The following is an 18,829-nucleotide window of genomic DNA, read 5'->3' as shown; positions in this document are numbered from 1 at the left end:
CACGGTCGCACTTTGCACAATCGGACTTTTCAGAACAGAAAGTTGGTCCGTTCACAGACCCAACTTTTTGTCCGATTGAAGCCTAAAAAGTTGGTCCGATGGAACGTACACACGGTCGGAGAAATTAGAAAAGTGCCGGATTTTGAAGTTGGTTGGCCGAAAATCCGACCGTGTGTACGGGGCTTTATATTGGTCAAGCAACGCACTGCCACCTTTGCAGCCATTGTGCGATTTGCTGGGTGTTCAGTGTGTTCCTGTACCTTTAGACCCCTTTCACACTGGGGGCGTTTTGCAGGCGCTATATAAAATATAGCGCCTGCAAAGCGCCCTAAAACAGCTGCTCCTCACACTCCAGTGTGAAAGCTCGAGGGCTTTCACACTGGAGCGGTGCGCTGGCAGGATGTCAGAAAAAGTCCTGCCAGCATCTTCTTTGGAGCGCATTAGGAGCGGTGAACTCACCGCTCCTGCCCATTGAAAATCAATTGGCAGCGCCGCCATACTGCCGGCAAAACGCTGCTGTAGCGGTGGTTTGCGGGCGGTTTTAACCCCTTTTTGGAGTTAAAAGTGCCCCACTAGCGACCAGATAGCGCCGCAAATCCGACGTAAGGTGCCGCTAAAAATAGTCGCAGTTTAGCACCGACTCGCTATGGACAGCTCAGTGTGAAAGGGCTCTTAAGAAGGGGTGGCTCCCTTCAGTCTACCTGACCTCCACCTATCCATCAGAATGCATGTGCTTCCATTGTGGAGTCTCTCATAAGCTAGACATAGGACCACAGATACCAGGGTGCCGTGACGAGGCTCTGTGGCTTACGCATGTATTTGCAAATGTGTGCAGACTAAACCCATGTTTTAACGCATAATGTTAGATAGGTTGATTCGGATGTCAGCAAGCTGGCCAGTGAGTAAAGCTTGGATCTTTCCTTGGATTTATTCTTGGTCATGTTTATTACATATCGTGTACCTCACCTTTTTTCCTTTTGCACTGAGCATAATAACATTACAAATCGATTATACACAGAATCATTTGTTTTAAATAGTAAAACGGTATAAATTAAATCTAATACATTTATTGCTCTTAAAATGCAATAACATGTTACATACAACAAATGCTCAGTGTTGTTGAAAGTGCTGTGTAACATAATGCCATTATATTAATGTGGGAAAGAAATACAAGCATTATAGGTAGTAAGGCTAAACAGGGAATCAAGGGGTTACTTTGACAAGTTAGGTTTCAGTTTTTATAAGATACCACTGCCACCTAGTGGCAAAATATGTGAAATGATAAACTTTTTTTATGACTACATATGCCTTTATTGAGACCTACATGTAAAGGGATTCATCCCATAGCCACCAATCAGATATCATCATTGTAAAAGCAGATTGGACAGTCACTGTGGAAGTATGACACATTATATATATATATATATATATATATATATATATATATATATATATATATATATATATATATATATATATATATATATATATATATATACACACACACACACACACACACACACAAAAATCCTTTCTCAGCACTTTTCAACACAGCAAAAATGATCCAAAACTAGGTCCCTTCCTTATGGATATACATATAATTAGTGTCATCTCTCACCAAGGACATGTCATTCTTGATACAGTTTACTAATTTCCAGTGCTCTAATTAAAGTTTTAATTAGCTGCTCTCCATGGTAAAGTTATAATGGAAGCTGTTAGCCTGCTCTTAAGACTCTGTTTTAAAGCAGTTTATGAGATATCAAAAATATTTTCTCATGACATGTCATGAGGATCAATAGCCAAATGTGTTTTCTTGATACAACTAAACAAATCTATACATACCACTAAATAGTTTTAGACACAATAAAAAGCTGGCAGGAGCTCTAGTCTTCCCCTACTCTCCTAAAAAAAGAATATTTCTGTCTGTGTTACTGTTGAAGATTCCCCCTAATTTCCTGTCTGGTGAAATCGTTGTCACTAGTAAATAAGGGTAATTAAATTTCTACAATAGAGCTGTAGATATCAAGAAACCTGACAAAAAAGTTCTAATCTTTCTACATTCTATGCAAAACTAAAAAAGTATTGGTTGGGCATATACTCGGAATTTCCAATATAAAAAGTCAGTCAGTGTTTAGAAAGAGCACATGTTTATTTTTTTCCCCCATGGAAAAAAACAATAGGAAATTCCTATTGTCTGTGTGCACCTTCGGCGGAGAAAAATCCATGCATGCTCAGAATCAAGTCGACGCATGCTCGGAAGCATTGAACTTAATTTTTCTCGGCTCGTCGTAATGTTTTACGTCACTGCGTTTTGGACGGTCGGAATTTGGTCTGACAGTGTGTATGCAAGACAGCTTGAAGGCCATCGGAAATTCCGATCGTGTGTACGGGGCATTAAGCAATGATTTCGATTTAGTATGCAATGCAGCAATTATATAATGGCAGCTTACATCTGCTGCTTCTCATACAAGGCGCTTTAGCATTAAAAAAAGTGCCTGTAAAGGGCCTGAAAGAAGCTGCAATGTCAAAGCCTGAGTGCTTTCACACTAAATCGCCTGAAAAACGCCCCAGTGTGAAAGGGGTCTTAGCATTAAAAAAAGCGCCTGTAAAGCGCCTGAAAGAATCTGCATCTGCAATCCCAATGTGAAAGCCAGAGTGCTCCTGATCATGAGAGTGCTGTGAAAAATACAGAAGCCATGCCACCTCCAGCTAAAGCCGACTTAAAGGGCCACCAGGAGGCAGTGTTGAGGGGCTACGCCCAGGGCTGGACTGGGACCAAAATTTGGCCCTGGACTTCATCCAGACCGGCCCACTTTAATTTTGCAAACACGCACAAAAAGAATATAGATAGATATCTTGCAAGCTACCATGAGGCTAGGTTCACACTGCTGCGAATTCAAAATCGCGATTTCGCGGCTCCATTTTTGCCGCGATTTTGGCCGCGATTTAAGAGACATTTGTGCAGGGTTCAATGTAAATCGCGGGCCGAAATCGCAAAAAGTAGTACAGGAACTACTTTTTGAAATCGGTGCAGCGCCGCAGATGCGGCGTCGCACTGATTAGGACGGTGCCATTGCAGACAATTGCCGCCGATTTGAGATGCGATTTGACATGTGAAATCGCATCTCAAATCGTACCAAATCATACCCAGTGTGAACCTGGGCTTAGAGATGAGCAACCTAAAAGGCAACTATCATCAAGCATAATGTTAACCAATTGCCGACCGCCGCACGACTATGTACGTCGACATGGCATGGGCAGGCAGATTGGCGTACAGGTACGTCCTTTTAAATTTGCCGCCCAGCCTGCGTGCACAGCCGTGGGTCCCAGGAATTCGATGTTCCCGGGAGGCCCACAATTGCAGTCGGCAAGGGCAGAACAGGGGAATGTCTTTGTAAACGAGGCATTCCCATATTCTGCCTAGTGACACTGTCACTGATGACCATTCCCTGTGATCAGGAACGGTCATCAATGACGTGTTACGTGTAGCCAGGCCCACTAACAGCAAGACTCACTCCCTAGGGAACACTTAACCCCTACAGCGCCACCTAGTGGTTAACCCCTTTACTGCCAGTGTCATTTTTGCAGTAATCAGTGTTTTTATAGCACTGATCGCTGTAAAAATGTCAATGGTCCCCAAATGTTGTCAAAAGTGTCCGCCATAATGTCGCAGTCACAATAAAAATAAAAAAAAACACTGATCGCCGCCATAACTAGTAAAAAAAAATATATATTAATAAAAATGCCATAAAACAGTCCCCAATTTTGTAGAAGCTATAACGTTTGCGCAAACCAAACGCTTAGTGCGATTTTTTTTACCAAAAATATGAAGAAGAATACGCATCGGCCTAAACTGTGGGAAAAAAAAAATTGTTTTTATATATATATATTTTTTGGGGGGATATTTATTATAGCAGAGGTGATCAAATACCACCAAAAGAAAGCTCTATTTGTGGGGAAAAAAAGGACGTCAATTTTGTTTGGGAGCCACGTTGCACGGCCGCGCAATCGTCAGTTAAAGCGACGCAGTGCCGAATCGCAAAAAGTGGCCTGGTCTTTGACCACCAAAATGGTCCAGGGCTGAAGCGGTTAAACAATATAGATAGCAATTAAATTGTAGATAGAGGACCAATACACAACCGATTAGTAATAATCACACTTCCATAATTTGCGTGAAAAGTCAATAAATCAAAAAAAATGCAACGCCATGTGATATTAACCTCACTAATATGAATACCAAAAAACGTGAACAATTACATAAAAGCTTATTGCTGGCTACCAATCAGAAGCTGTGACCAATTGCTGACAGGAAAAGCCTAGTCAGAGAAAAAACAATATTATATTGCTTTAAATAATAAAAAAATATATATATATATATATATATATATATATATATATATATATATATATATATATATATATATATATATATTGCTTTAAATAATAAAATATATATATATATATATATCTTTGTTTTAAGCAAGTTCACAGTGAAAATAATTAATATTAAAATATTAAAGTGCTCCGAATTAACATTAAAATTCTTATTTTCAGCAGGTCCACAGTGAAATGGTAAATGATGAAAAAAATAATGTCCCAAAGGGTGACTCTGTGGTGATGATCCAGGCAATAAGAGCAGTGACTTCACACACATGCTTATCAATGCATTGTCGCTTCTGGGGTAGTAGAAGGAAACGATGGCTAGCTTTAATTGTAACATAGCTATTTCTCACCTTTTTGGCTCCAATGCTCTTCCAGCAGGATGATGAGAACATTGTACTCTAAGCGGATGTTCACAGTCTACTGCTATAGTGAAACCGCTGTGTCCTTGAGTGTCCCCTATTGGGAAACTCTGGTTTCAGGTGTTCCATTTCTCGTACAATTCAGATCAATAGAAATAGGAGACTCCAGGTGAGTTCACTTATAGAATGATGAATCACACTACATCTGAAGCCTTACTTCTGTGTTGCTAAAAAAAAAATCCAGGCTAAGCAAAAGTTTCACTGTGACTGATATAAAAATGTTTAAATATAAAAGCTGCAGCAAAGGTCTTATATTCAGACCGTAGAGTTCTGTTTGAGACAGATACACATACAAGAAACCTCAGATGGAAGCTGCCATTCTCTGACTTCCAGGTTGGATATGAATCTTTGACACAGAAATGTGTATGTTTGATGCTTAAAAAATAAAAAGTAAAACAGTTCCCTTCCCCAATGCTCAGAGGCAGGATCAGTATGTTGTGGGACTTGTAGACACCAATGAGCACATGGACGACTGACTGCCTGTCCCATTTGTGAGTTTACAATTTTGAAGTGGCGCTATTCTTCAAAATTAAAAGCATATACAACTACATAAAGTTTGCAAACAGTAATATTACACGTGTCTGATTAAATACCACCAAAAGAAAGCTCTATTTGTGATAAAAATGTCATTTGGGTACAGTGTTGCATGATCGTGCAATTGTCATTCAAGCGTACCAGCGCTAAAAGCTCAAAATTGGCCTGGGCAGAAAGGGGGTTTAAGTGCAGAGTTAAGCCCCATACACACCATCAGATTTTCTGCAGATTTTTGTCTTCAGATTTACCAAAACCATATAATATGAGGTCAAAACTTAAAGCGGTTGTAAACCCGCATATTAGCTCATTATGAAATACTTACCTCGGAACGAGGTGTGTAGCACTTACCTGGTCCACGGCGAGCGAGATTTCATCTTGCCTCGGCGTGTCTTCCGGGTATCGCCGCTCCAGCGCTGTGATTGGCTGGAGCGGCGATGACGTCACTCCCGCGCGTGCGTGAGATTTAAAACTCGGCAAGGTCCGGCGGCTGCCGGTCCTTTCGCCGTAGATCCCCCCTGCGCATGCGCCGCGGCGCATTGCGAGGGGAATATCTCCTAAACCGTGCAGGTTTAGGAGATATTCTCCTTACCTACAGGTAAGCCTTGTTATAGGCTTACCTGTAGGTAAAAGTCAAAAAAGTGGGTTTACAACCACTTTAAGAGTTTCAATTTGTTTGCAATCAGGCAGGCCCTTGCACTACATAGTTTTGGTAAATCTGAAGACAAAAATCTGCAGAAAATCTGATGGTGTGTATGGGGGTTAGGAAGGAGGCAAGACCATAAAGCAATCCCTTTTAAGGCAAGTGTCCATTTAAGCAATAATCCACAAGAGGCAATATAAGTTCCTCATGATTGGCAATAAACGCAGTAAGTCTATGGTTAGCAGCTACAAGTCCATTAGGGTCTCAAGACTCTCACCAGGAACCATGATTGGGGTCCCCTTTACAGCAATATTGTGTACAATGGCAACATACCGTGTAAAAGCAGTTCTGCACTCCATTGCCAAATACACAGCAACCTTATTTGATGTTTTATAGTGAAGAAAATTCAATAAAACCTTAGGCCCCTTTCACACTTGTACGACTTCAAAGTCGTGCGACTTTGCCGTGATTTCACTGCAATTATTCAGCGATTTTGGATCAGTACTACTTTGCCACAACTTTGGCATTAACCAATGAAAACATACTTGGTGTGAGGTAATTCCTTTTCCTGCCATAGTTGTTTCCAGTTCCTGTTTGCTTCCTGGCTGTTGTGGTGTGACAGAAAATGTTTGCTACTCAATACATTGCCACAGCAGTAGCAGTGCATAAGGAAGAAGAGGAGGAGAAGAAGACAAGGACATCTTTTTTTGGGCTGTTTAGAGCACATTGTTCCTGAGGGAATAACCAGGAAGTGAATGTGTGCTAGAAAAATGTGCTTGGGAGGGGCTACTATGCTGAAAGGATTGGGTGGGACAAGGGTCAAAAAGCTGCTTGTGCTTACAAAGTCGTACTGAAATCGTGTCTATACTATTCAGGTACGATTTGCATGCTACTTGAGGGTATAACATTGAGGTCTATGGACATCAACTCGCATGGAAGTTGGACCAAAGTAGTGCAGGGACTTAAAGTCGTGCCAATATGAATGAAAGTCATTGAAAATCATGGAGAATGACTTGTCATGCCATTTTGCAGTCCAAAATCGTGGGACAAGTCGTATAAGTGTGAAAGGGGACTAAGCCCTGGTTCACACTGGGCTGCGGGAGTGAAGCCGTGCGAGTTCAGCTGAACTCGCACGATTTCACTCCCGCTGGCTGTCCCGATTACGGCCGCGATTTAAGAGACATCTGTGCAGGTTTCTGCACAGATGTCTATGTAAATCGCGGGCCGAAATCGCAAAAAGTAGTACAGGAACTACTTTTTTAAATCGGTGCCGCGCCTCAGATGCGGCGTCGCACCGATTAGGACGGTGTCATTGCCGGCAAATGCTGCCGATTTGAGATGCGATTTCACATGTGAAATCGCATCTCAAATCAAAGCAAATCGTACCCAGTGTGAACCTGGGCTTAAAGTGGAGTTCCACCCATAAATATAACATTAGTAGTTTTAAAAAAATGTCATTAGTCCTTTACAAATTTTTTTTTTTTTTTAGATGCCTTCAAAGTGTTGTTGCTAGGCAGAATAGTTAATCTTCCCACTACCTGCACCTAGGTGCTTAATGCTTCCTAACCTACACCACACAGACTCCTGGGAATGTAGTGGGTGTAACTTTCCAGGAGTCTGGGCACTCCCTAGTCTCAAAGAATCATGTGACTTGGACCTCACTGATCTGACACTGCTTGTGCAGCACTGAGCATGTGCTAGATCTGCAAGGCTGAAATCCAGGAAGTCATACAGTCTGGCTTCATGATGCCCACACTTAAGATGGCCCCAGTCAATTTCTATTTTATAAAGTGTCTAAATGCTGTAACAACCTAAGAAAACGGACCTTAGTTTACAGACTAACTTTACTAGAATACATTAAGCTTGTGTATTACAGGGGTATTTATATTTAAAAAGTGAAATTGTGGCCGGAACTCCGCTTTAATGACACTTTCCTTGCAGTATGGCCTTCTCCAGATACAAAAATCACTGCCGTCACGTGCAGCAAAAATTCAGGTGGTTTATAAAAGCGCCACTTTTACGTAATGGCGCTATTATGGCACGAAATTCAAAAACAATTACCTCTAGTTTATAGATAACGAAACTGGAAGTAATTAAGACCAACTGTAAGTTGATGTACAGAGACAAGCAGAGTGTCTGTCTCTGTACACTGTAACAAGTATCATTTTTGCCCCTACTCTCCCATTAATGGTTGTTACTCTTTTGGCTTCATAGATGACAGCCTCCTACCAACCAATGATACTAACAGTGGACAGAGCCTGACGGGGGAAACTGAGACACCACTGCAGCGTCCATCAGGTCCACTCTCTCCTAGTGATTGATTGGGCTGATTCTATAGCTTATAGCAGGCTGTCTATTGGTTATGGATTCACCCACTGCCTGTTGTCAATCACAAGAAACGTGAACCTGATGGGAACTAGTGTCAGGCTCTTCTCACCCAGCAACAAAACACCTCATCTGCACTGGGGATGGAGTTTATGTATGTGTTTTTTCCCTACTATAAGGGGTGTATTTATAAAAATATGAAAAAGCTGCACCGCTATTCGCCCATCAAAACGACATGTAAATTGGTTTTGTGTGGATAGTTCAAAATCAAATGTTCTCAGGCTATATTCTCTACAACTGGAACATATGAATATGGAAAAAAATGCATTTTTGGCCACAGTACAGCCCTAACTAGTATAGGAAATAAGAATGCTCTTCAACACCATCTAGTGGCCATACTTGCAATATTTTCAGAAATCTGCTCTACTGTCACAGAACAAATTTCCAAGCAGTTTTGGAAACACAACATACTTGTGAAAAACTTTGCAAATTCTTTATAATTACACCCCTTATAGTAGGGAAAACTACAAATATTGGCCCAGATTCACGTAGCACTTACGCCGACGTATCTCGAGATACGCCGCGTAAGTGCACATATGGGCCGTCGTATCTATGCGCCTGACTCTGAAAGCAAGATACACCTGAAAATAGGCTTCATCCGACCGACGTAAGTTTCCTATGCCGTCGTATTGTGGGCGCATATTTACGCTGGCCGCAAGGGGCGCTCCCATTGATTAACGATTCGAATATGCAAATGAGTGAGATACGCCGATTCACGAACGTAGTTGCGCCTGGCGCATAATATACGCGGTTTGCGTAAGGCTTACGTCCGGCGTATAGTTATTCCCCATCTATGAGGCGCAACTCAAGCAAAGGTATGGACCAGGGAACAGCCGTCGTATTTTACGTTGTTTACGTAGTAGTACGTGAATAGGGCTGGGGGTAGGTTCCGTTCACGTCGTAGGCAGTGATCCGTCATATCTTAGGGAGTAGTTTCGACGTGATTCTGCGTATGCGCACTGAGTTGCGTCCACGGGACGGCGCATGCGCTGTATGTTATTCATATCTTTATGACGCTCGGCCCATCATTTACATGGGGTCACGCCTCATTAGCATGGCTCACGCCCACTTCCACTTACGACAAGTTACGCCGAGGGAACCCAGCGTAGATTAGGGAGCAAATGCTTTGTGAATACTGTGCTCGCCGTTCTGCACTACGTCGGTGTAGCGTATATTCGATAACTGCATAATGGCTACTAGATGGCGCTGAGGAGCATACTTATTTCCTATGATAGTAAGCACCATCTAGTGGCCATAATGCAGTATTTACACATTCATTCATTGAATTGATATCTTGAGAACATTCGATTTTGCCCCATTCGCACAGATTGAATTTCCCTGCAGTTTTAATGGGCGAACAGCTATGTAACTTTTTTTAAATACATCCCTAGGCAATGATGATGGTTTGTGAACCAAACTGATTTATGTGAATCGTTTTTTTATTCAAATAAGCGCTAGTCTCATCATATTTGCTTAATGTAGATCTATAAATACAGTTCTGGAATGTTCTTAAATAGATAACCTCAATCATTTATTTCCTCTAAGCACAAAATTAGGTAAAATAATTTATACTTTATACATTTATGCTTAAAGAGGTCTTTTAACAAGACAGAAAAACTCAGCGTTGCATTTTTTTATTTAGACCAGGTGGGTTTTTTCAAGGTGTTATGTTGCAGAAGAATTTCACTCAAGTATTTGGTGGTTTTAGTGGTTTGGAGAGGCAAACGTAAATAATTCTTCTGTGTTCCTACTGCTATGCTTTGCTGGACTTAGTCTGCTCAGCCTGTACATAGCACATGTCATCAGACTGCTCCATTGAAGCCAAAGGGAATCCTTCTTACAATCATATATGGACAGAGAATCATGAAAATGGAAGTGCTCAGTTTTGGGTTCACACTGCTGCACAAAACACAAGAAAATGTGCATCTTGGCCCTCCAAAGCACTTTGTCAACAACGTACCACAAAGCACAGTTCCGCACTACAGTGCTTTCTGGTGCGCTGTTATAAAAAATAATATATGCACCTTTCTTTATGCATTTTTGCATGTTAGGCAAGCCATTCAAATACATTCCCGATGTTAAATTCTGCAAATATACTTAACAAGTGTAGCGCCCTGCTCCCATTGACTGGGGCGCTATGCTAAATTTAGAGGGTGTCTGAGCCAATAGTTGGGCTCAAACTTTACTAATTCCATGGAAATTAGCCTCTGTTCTGGCTATGGTTGTGCTTGATAGAAGTTTTCCCTTGTTGCCTGTAGGTGGCGTTACCACCTCAGGCCCATGTTGGAACTCGGGTGAACCATGGTGTGTTAAGTGACCCTTCTCGGCAGCAGCCCAGTGGTAGTGGTGCCCTGCTGTGCATGCTGGGAAGAGATACTTAGGGGGCAGATGCTTTTTTTTCGGGCTCCTTCGCCTCGTGGCCCTCCTGGCGCAAGGGGTGTGTGTGTGATTCCAGCCCCGGGACCACGTTGGTCCGAGGCTGTATTTCTATTAAGTGGACCCAGCTAGGCTGGCTGGGGCCTATGATTCTAGAAGGGATCCCAGGCTGTCCATCCAAGTGGGGGAAGCTGCTTAACGAAGGAAACCAGGGGAGGACCTGCCCTGGAGGAGACCAAGCAAGGAGACCTGGTGACCTCGTTATAAAAGGGATCCACTACTCAATTTGTCTTACAGACCGCCGGATCGGCTTAGAGGCTCTTTTGCTGTAAGACAGGAAGTTTGGGACTGAAATCCTGTGGCAGAGGATCCCTGACTATCCATCTTTTGTTCTTAGACGGTCTGTGAAGAGACTGTTTCCATACTGTCCGTGCATCATTCCGGCTGCTGGGCCATGTGAGAGGGGGTCTATCCAGGTGAGCAATACCCACTTAGGAAAGAGTAGTAAATACTGGAACTTAAAGCGGGGGTTCACCCTTAGAGGGCACTTTTCCCCCTTAGATTCCTGCTCGTTATTACTAGGGGAATCGGCTATTTATTTTAAAATATGTGCAGTACTTACCCGTTTACGAGACGCATCCTCTCCGTCGCTTCCGGGTATGGGCTTCGGGAATGGGCGTTCCTTCTTGATTGACAGGTTTCCGAGAGGCTTCCGACGGTCGCATCCATCGCGTCACGATTTTCCGAAAGAAGCCGAACGTCGGTGCGCAGGCGCAGTATAGAGCCGCACCGACGTTCGGCTTCTTTCGGCTACGAGTGACGCGATGGATGCGACCGTCGGAAGCCTCTCGGAAGAATGTCAATCAAGAAGGAACGCCCGCTCCCGAAAACCCATACCCGGAAGCGACGGAAGAAGATGCAGCTCGAAAACGGGTAAGTACTGCACATATTTTAATATAAATAGCCGATTCCCCTAGACCGAACGAGCAGGAAGCTAAGGGGAGAAATTTTTTTTTTTTTTAAATGGGTGAACTCCCGCTTTAAATAATTGTTGTGCATTCTATACCACATACCTGAACCTTCCCCTTCTCTCCTTCTACCTTCTACTTTCTTCACAGGTTTTACTTTTGCTGCATAAAACTTATCAGTTAAAGGTTTTGCATCTTGTGTGGACATTGCAATTTCTACAGACTTTCTTCCCCTGACAACAAACCTAGAGGTAACGTGCAAGACCCAAGTCTAAACCAGCAGCTCCTACGGGGGTAGAGCTACACAAGTATATAGTGTAACAGACATATATAAAGTTTGGACCTTGCCAATGGACATGGACATGCGTTGCCATTGCCAACTACCATGCATTGTGGTGCACAATGTTGAAAAAAAAATATATAGCACATGCACCTTATTTGCTGTTACACAGCCATCTCAAATGCACTGCAGATCCTAAATTCAGTAAACAGACATAACAGTGTAATAAACCAATACTGTAGAAAGTTGATATGTGTCTAACCTATACAGTCTTCAAATAAAATGTTTGGATAGAATTGTCTCTAAAAAAAAAGAAATGGGGTACACAAGAAAAGACAGGGATGCTGAGGGGCTTGCTGAAATCATTTTGGAGGACTTTGTCCTACCTACATGAATACTGTGAGTAGAAACTTTGCTTTAACTTATGTGCTTTCATTTACTGTCTTTCAAATATCTGTGGATACGTTTCAGCTTTTAGCTCTTACTGTGTTATGCAGTACGCACCATGAATGGTTGTTTTAGATGTAAGCTTTTTCTTTCACATTATTCTCTTGATTTCATGCCGAAAAAGCTACACCGCTGTTCTTTTGGCCACACAAAGAAGTACAGACAAAGCTTCTCTTCTGTAGCAGCAACTACTAAACACAGACATGTCATGTCTGACACGTGTTCCTTCTGTGATCAACAGAAACCTAGGAAATGGTATAAAGATAAATAATATATAAACAATAGAAATGAGCTTTGGGTTTGGGTCGGACATGAGTTTGAGAGGAACCCAAAGGCCGTGTACAGACGACCAAACATGTCTGATGAAACTGGTCCGCCGGACCGTTTTCACCGTACATGTCTGCCCGGGGATTTCTGTATGGTGGCTGTACTCACCATCATACAGAAATCCGTGCGTAAACAATACGCGGGGCGTGTCCGCGCCGTCGCCGCGACGACGTGGGCGGCCCTGCCAGTTCAATGCTTCCACGCATGCGTCGAAGTCATTCGACGCATGCGAGGGATGGCGGGCGCTCGGACATGTACGGTAGGTCTGTACAGACGACCGAACATGTCCGAGCGGGCAGGATTTCAGCGGGCTGTTTTAAAACAAGTCCAGAAATATTTGCCCGCTGGAATCCTGTCCGCGGACCAGTTTCAGCAGACATGTTCGGTCGTGTGTACGGCCCAAAACTGTTTGCAGTCCCAGATAACCAAAACTGGCAATTAGCCCGCCCTTCATTAACTGTAATAATAATGCATTGTTATGACCTTTGAACTTTGGTCAGCTGCCCTAAAATGGCCAATAATGAGATCTTTGTTATGTTCCAGTCCCCTTACTATAAAAGGACAGGAGGTGCACAGACCAGCCATAGTATCAGTATATTGGAAGCTGTTGTAGCAAAAGCTGTTACAATCTATAGGAAGAGATTAATGCCGTGTACACACCATCGGTTAAACCAATGAGAATGGTCTGATGGACCGTTTTCATCGGTCCAAACGGATCGTGTGTGGGCGCCATTGGTTATTTAACCATCGGTTAAAAAAAAGCTAACTTGTTTTAAATTTAACTGATGGATTCCTAACCGATGCGAAAAAACCGACCGTTAGTAGGCACAACCATCGGTTAAAAATCCACGCATGCTCAGAATCAAGTCGACGCATGCTTGGAAGCATTGACCTTAATTTATTTTTCAGCACGTCGTTGTGTTTTACGTCACTGCGTTCTGACACAATCGTTTTTTTAACCGATGGTGTGTAGGCGTGATGGACCATCAGTCAGCTTCATCGGTTAACCGATGAAAACGGTCCATCAGTCCGTTCTCATGGGATGGACTGATCGTGTGTACGCGGCATCAGGGTCAGTTAGGAAACTGTACTTTAATTCTGATTGATAGCTCTTTGGGTAGCATTAGTGGGGGGGGTTCAAATTTACACATGCAAACTGCCTTGGCCTACCTTAGACCCTGTTCTATTACTAATGGATATAATTTAAAAGCATTTTAGATGCACACTGTTCTTCTACGTTATTTTCCCTTTAAACAATGCATTGGTGCGCCAAGAACCGCAGTGTCCTGATTATCAGTGCTGTCCCAAGATTGCCCATCAGTGCTGCCAAGCATTGCCCATCAGTGCTGCCAAGCGGTGCCCATCAGTGCCTTCTCATCAGTGTCAGCTATCAGTGTCTCCCATCAGTGCGCATCAGTGCCGTCTATCAGTGCCACCTCATTATTATTTTGTTGTTTATTTTTGTATAGCACAGCACTTTTTATATACAGTATTGATATTTCAAAATGAGACTCAGAAGATAACCAAATCTTTTGGTCATCAGAGCTTTACCTAATAGCTATATACCACCTAATGTATATAGAATAAAGGGTCATTTACTAGTTTTAATATGTATGCTGCTAGCATTTGTCAATAGATATGAAGGTGTATGTTATGTACTTGTTTTAAACTTTTTTTTTTTACATTTCTTCAGTTACATCCTGGTTTCCAGGCCTAGGCAAATGATGTCATACATCCCAGCAGTCTTCAGGAGGGGAAGATGGCTTTTCTCAACCAAGCACACCCTACTGCCTGCATGCCTGATCTCAGAGCAGATGGATTGTAGTAATGAAGTAATGCTAGAGGGTGTTTTTCGAATTGGTTTCTCAGCAAAACAAAGCATGGAGACATAGATGAATGGGCTAGTTTAGATATTAAAAGTTAATTAAATTGCTTTTTTGGTTTGTGGTGCTCAGATATTCTGCTTTAAGGTGCCCATGCACTAATAACTAGCTGTCATATGGTTTAAGGCGCCCACATACTAATGACTAGCTACCATTTAAAGCGGAGTTCCACCTAAAAATGGAACTTCCACTTTTTGGAACCCCCCCCCCCCCTCCGGTGTCACATTTGGCACCTTTCAGGGGGGAGGAGGGAGCAGATACCTGTATAATACAGGTATTGCACCCACTTCCGGGGAGAGACTCCCACGTGAGTCACTCCACTTCCTGTCCCCCCCGCTGCCTTCTGGGAAACACACAGGCCCCAGGAGGCAGCGAGGACCACTGGGAAGGTGCACGCTACTCGCGCATGCGCAGTAGGGAATTGGGCAGTGAAGCCGCAAGGCTTCACTTCCTGATTCCCTCTCCGAGGATGACGGCGGGGGCAGCAGAAAGACAAGCCATTGCTCGTCTTCTGCTGCCGACATCGCAGGTGCGCTGGACAGGTAAGTGTCCATTTATTAAAAGTCAGCAGCTGCAGTATTTGTAGCTGCTGGCTTTTAATATATTTTTTTTTTCGCAGAACCTCCGCTTTAATGTATATAGCTTAGGAGGCCCACATACTAATACCTAGCTAATCCAGTGTATATAGATTAAGATGTGCATGTACCAATAACTAGGTACCATCTAATATACAGTAAAATCTTGGTTTGAGAGTAACTTGGTCTGAGAGCATTTTGCAAAACAAGCATAATGTTTTAATACATTTTTCCTTGATATACAAGCAATGTCTTGATATAAGAGTAGCGTCATGTTACAACTGAGTATAAAAAAGAAGAGAGGAGCCTCTAAGTGTAGCAATATGGTTACATTTAATGAAGGTACAACATTTAGCAACTTATTGCTACACTTAGAGGTGCCTCTCTTCTCTTTTATTCCCTGTAAAAAAATGCTTTGATATACAAGTGCTTTGGATTACAAGCATGTTTATGGAATGAATTGTGCTCGCAAACCAAGGTTTTACTGTTTATAGATTAAAGTGCCCACATACCAATGTCTAACTACTATCTAATGTGTATAGATTAAGGTGCCCACATACGAATATCTAACTACTATCTAATGTGTATAGATTAAGGTGCCCACATACTAATATCTAACTACTATCTAATGTGTATAGATTAAGGTGCCCACATACGAATATCTAACTACTATCTAATGTGTATAGATTAAGGTGCCCACATACTAATATCTAACTACTATCTAATGTGTATAGATTAAGGTGCCCACATACTAATGTCTAGCTACCATCTAATGTGTATAGATTAAGGTGCCCACATACTAATATCTAACTACTATCTAATGTATATGGGTTAAGATGCCCACATTCTAATATGTAGCTACCATCTAATGTATGTGGGGTAAAGTAACCGCATATGTGCTTATACAATCTGAAATATTAATGGCAGTAGTATTTTCATTATTTAAAACAAACGGGAAGTACCGGTATATGCATCTGCTTTGAAAATGCAGTGAAGGTCTATTTCTATCAATGAAAGAACAGTGCCAAAAACTTCCCCTCCCTCCATTTATTTTCCATCACTTCCCGGGAAGAAGCCATGACATCAGCACAAGATGACTTCACTTTCAAGGGACCTCTGGGGAACAAAACGGGTAATGGAGGCAGGTAAAGCTGAATGAAGGCAGACTGATGTCCGCCAAGAGGTTATTGATTTTAATTGAAGTCAATTAGACATGATCTCACCAGCGTCCTCTTGCTTCTGTACAAAGAGATGTTCATGGACATGTCAGTCTGAACTTCCTGATAGCAGCAGCTCAGAATTGGATTTGAAAGGGAGAGTGGAAATATTCAGTGGAATAATGCAATGAAGCTATCACTTGTCTACACATTAAAAAGACTGTCTGCTTCAAAGGCTGACATAAAAACAATTCTGCATTTGGTTTATCTTGTAGTATGTTTGTAGGAAAAAAAAAAAACCTCCATGACTACCCACAGATGCATGCTTGATTAGTGTCTTGTGGCAGCTTTGACATATTGTAATCTAGAATAAAACATTAACACGTCCATTGTGTTTAAGGTAAACATTTTCAAGGAAATATGCAGTCTGCAATTGTTCGCCAATGCTAGTTGCCTAGTTTTAATGCCAATGTCCGAAAGCTGAAACCTAGGCAGATATAAAAAGCACAAATTAAAGTGATTATAAAATAAAAATAACAAACATGTCTCTCTTGTTAAAAAAATAAATAAATAACAAACATGTCTATACTTACCTGCTCTGTGTAATGTAATCGCACAGAACGGTCGCGGACCTCCTCTATTCAGGGTCCCCCGCCGGTACTCCTTGCCTCTCCTCTCTGTCCAGTGCCCCCACCGGACATTGATCTCCATGGGGGCCCTCATGCGTGCTTGCTCCCGAGCCCTGCTGCTGCATCCATTGACACAAATAGCGGGACTCAGTCTTGCCCCCCCCCCCACTCCCTCATTACTGGCTTTATCTTGATTGCGACATTGCAGCAGACAGGTCGGACACTTCTGACACTCTTTTGGGGCAATTGACAATTATACAGCGATCAGTGCTATAAAAATGCACTGATTACTGTATAAATGTCACTGGCAGGGATGGGGTTAACACTAGGGGGCGATCAAGGGGTTAAATGTGTTACCTAGGGAGTGATTCTAACTGTGGGGGGAGGGGACTGACTGAGGGAGGTGACCTATCGGTGTTCCTCTATACAAGGAACACGCGATCTGTCTCCTCTCCCCTGACAGGACGTGGATCTGTGTGTGTACACACACAGATCCACAGTCCTGTTCTGTGACCAACAGTAGTGGGTGCCAGGCAGACATTGCAGCCGCCAGGCATGCGCAACGGCCCCCTAGACCGCCGGGAAGCCAAGGACGTCATATGACGGCCACCCGGGATGGCAGAGCCACCTTGCAGCCATAATAGGTCTATACGCGGGATGGGAAGTGGTTAAGCTGACCATACATTATACAATTTTCTTATTTAATTTCCTTTAGATTTACCTTCACCTATGTAGTGTAAGGGCCAACTGATTGCATACAAGTGTTTAGGTAGTAACTTCATATTATATGGTTTTGGTAAATTATAGAAAATTATACAAGAAAATTGTATAATGTATGGCCAACCTTACTGTGCAGTCACAGACTAGGGGAGGGACAAGACCTGCAAGACTTGTAAGTGCTACCAAACCCCAGCAGAGAAAAGTCAGGTCTGCTGTCCTGCCAAAAAGGGCTGTCCTGTGCATCAGTGTAATGCTTTCTGAGCCCCTGACCTGAACAAGTTTGCAGTGTGGATGCCCTGACTGCACCCTGGTTGTAAACCCAACCAGACAATTTGCACCTACAGTTAATCCTAGATTAGGGCTCACCTGTAGGTGCAAGAAATATCTCCTTAATCTACACGGTTAAGGAGATATTTGCAGAAAACACTGCACCAATGTCTACGGCGCAGGCGCACTGAGTGTGCCAGTTTTATCAATGGGATAATGCCGGAAACTTGTGCATGCGCGGGGATCGTGACGTCCCACGCGCAAGCACGGGAGTAACGTCATTGCCACTCCGGCCAGTTACAGTGCCGGAACGGTGATACAAGGAAGATGCTCCGAGGGGACCTTGCGGTCGGAGGAGAATGAGGAGCGCTTTGGGGGCTTCGATCTCAGGTAAGTGCCACATAATGAGCTAGTATGCTATGCATACTAGCTCATTATGCCTTTTTCTTGCAGGGTTTTTTTTACATGACATTTTTTTGGGGGTTTACTTCCTCTTTAATGACTCAGAAAGCAATGAAGCTACAGACAGCCAGGAAATTTGCATTTTAAGAAGGAGGTTGGCAATGCCAGCTTACATATTTATTATTCATCATACCTGTTTCCTTTAAATACAATGCATATTTGTTGTATAAAACATTACACAACATTGTAACACATTGCAGCGGATTACTATCCTCTGCCCCCCCCCCCCCCCTACAAGTTCTAAGCACTGTCCTAGCAGCACCAAGATTCGGGCAAGCATGGCCACTTGAAGGAAATGAGCTCACAGATATTGATTGTTGGGAATGCACACTGACATGCATTGACAAATTGGAAGTGGTGAGTCTGGGAAGAGGAGG

The 18,829-nt window shown here is 42.8% G+C and overlaps 1 protein-coding gene across 2 annotated transcripts in view; it reads right to left on the bottom strand.

The window, feature by feature from the left end:
• Positions 1-18,829, bottom strand: part of PRKG1 (protein kinase cGMP-dependent 1) — a 1,173,427-nt gene that overhangs the window by 1,061,512 nt on the left and 93,086 nt on the right. The window contains exon 1 of one of the 2 annotated variants that reach the window (XM_040362066.1): positions 4,734-4,814. The exons of the other annotated variant lie outside the window; for it this stretch is intronic. The gene's annotated coding sequence lies outside the window, so the exon portion shown is untranslated. Of the gene's footprint in view, positions 1-4,733; positions 4,815-18,829 lie in introns of those variants that run through there. 2 annotated transcript variants of the gene reach the window in all.

Source organism: Rana temporaria, chromosome 8, assembly GCF_905171775.1.
Source record: "Rana temporaria chromosome 8, aRanTem1.1, whole genome shotgun sequence".
Classification (NCBI taxonomy): Eukaryota; Metazoa; Chordata; class Amphibia; order Anura; family Ranidae; genus Rana; species Rana temporaria.
Note: the sequence above shows the minus strand (reverse complement) of the source record. Positions and strands in the feature narration are given on the sequence as shown.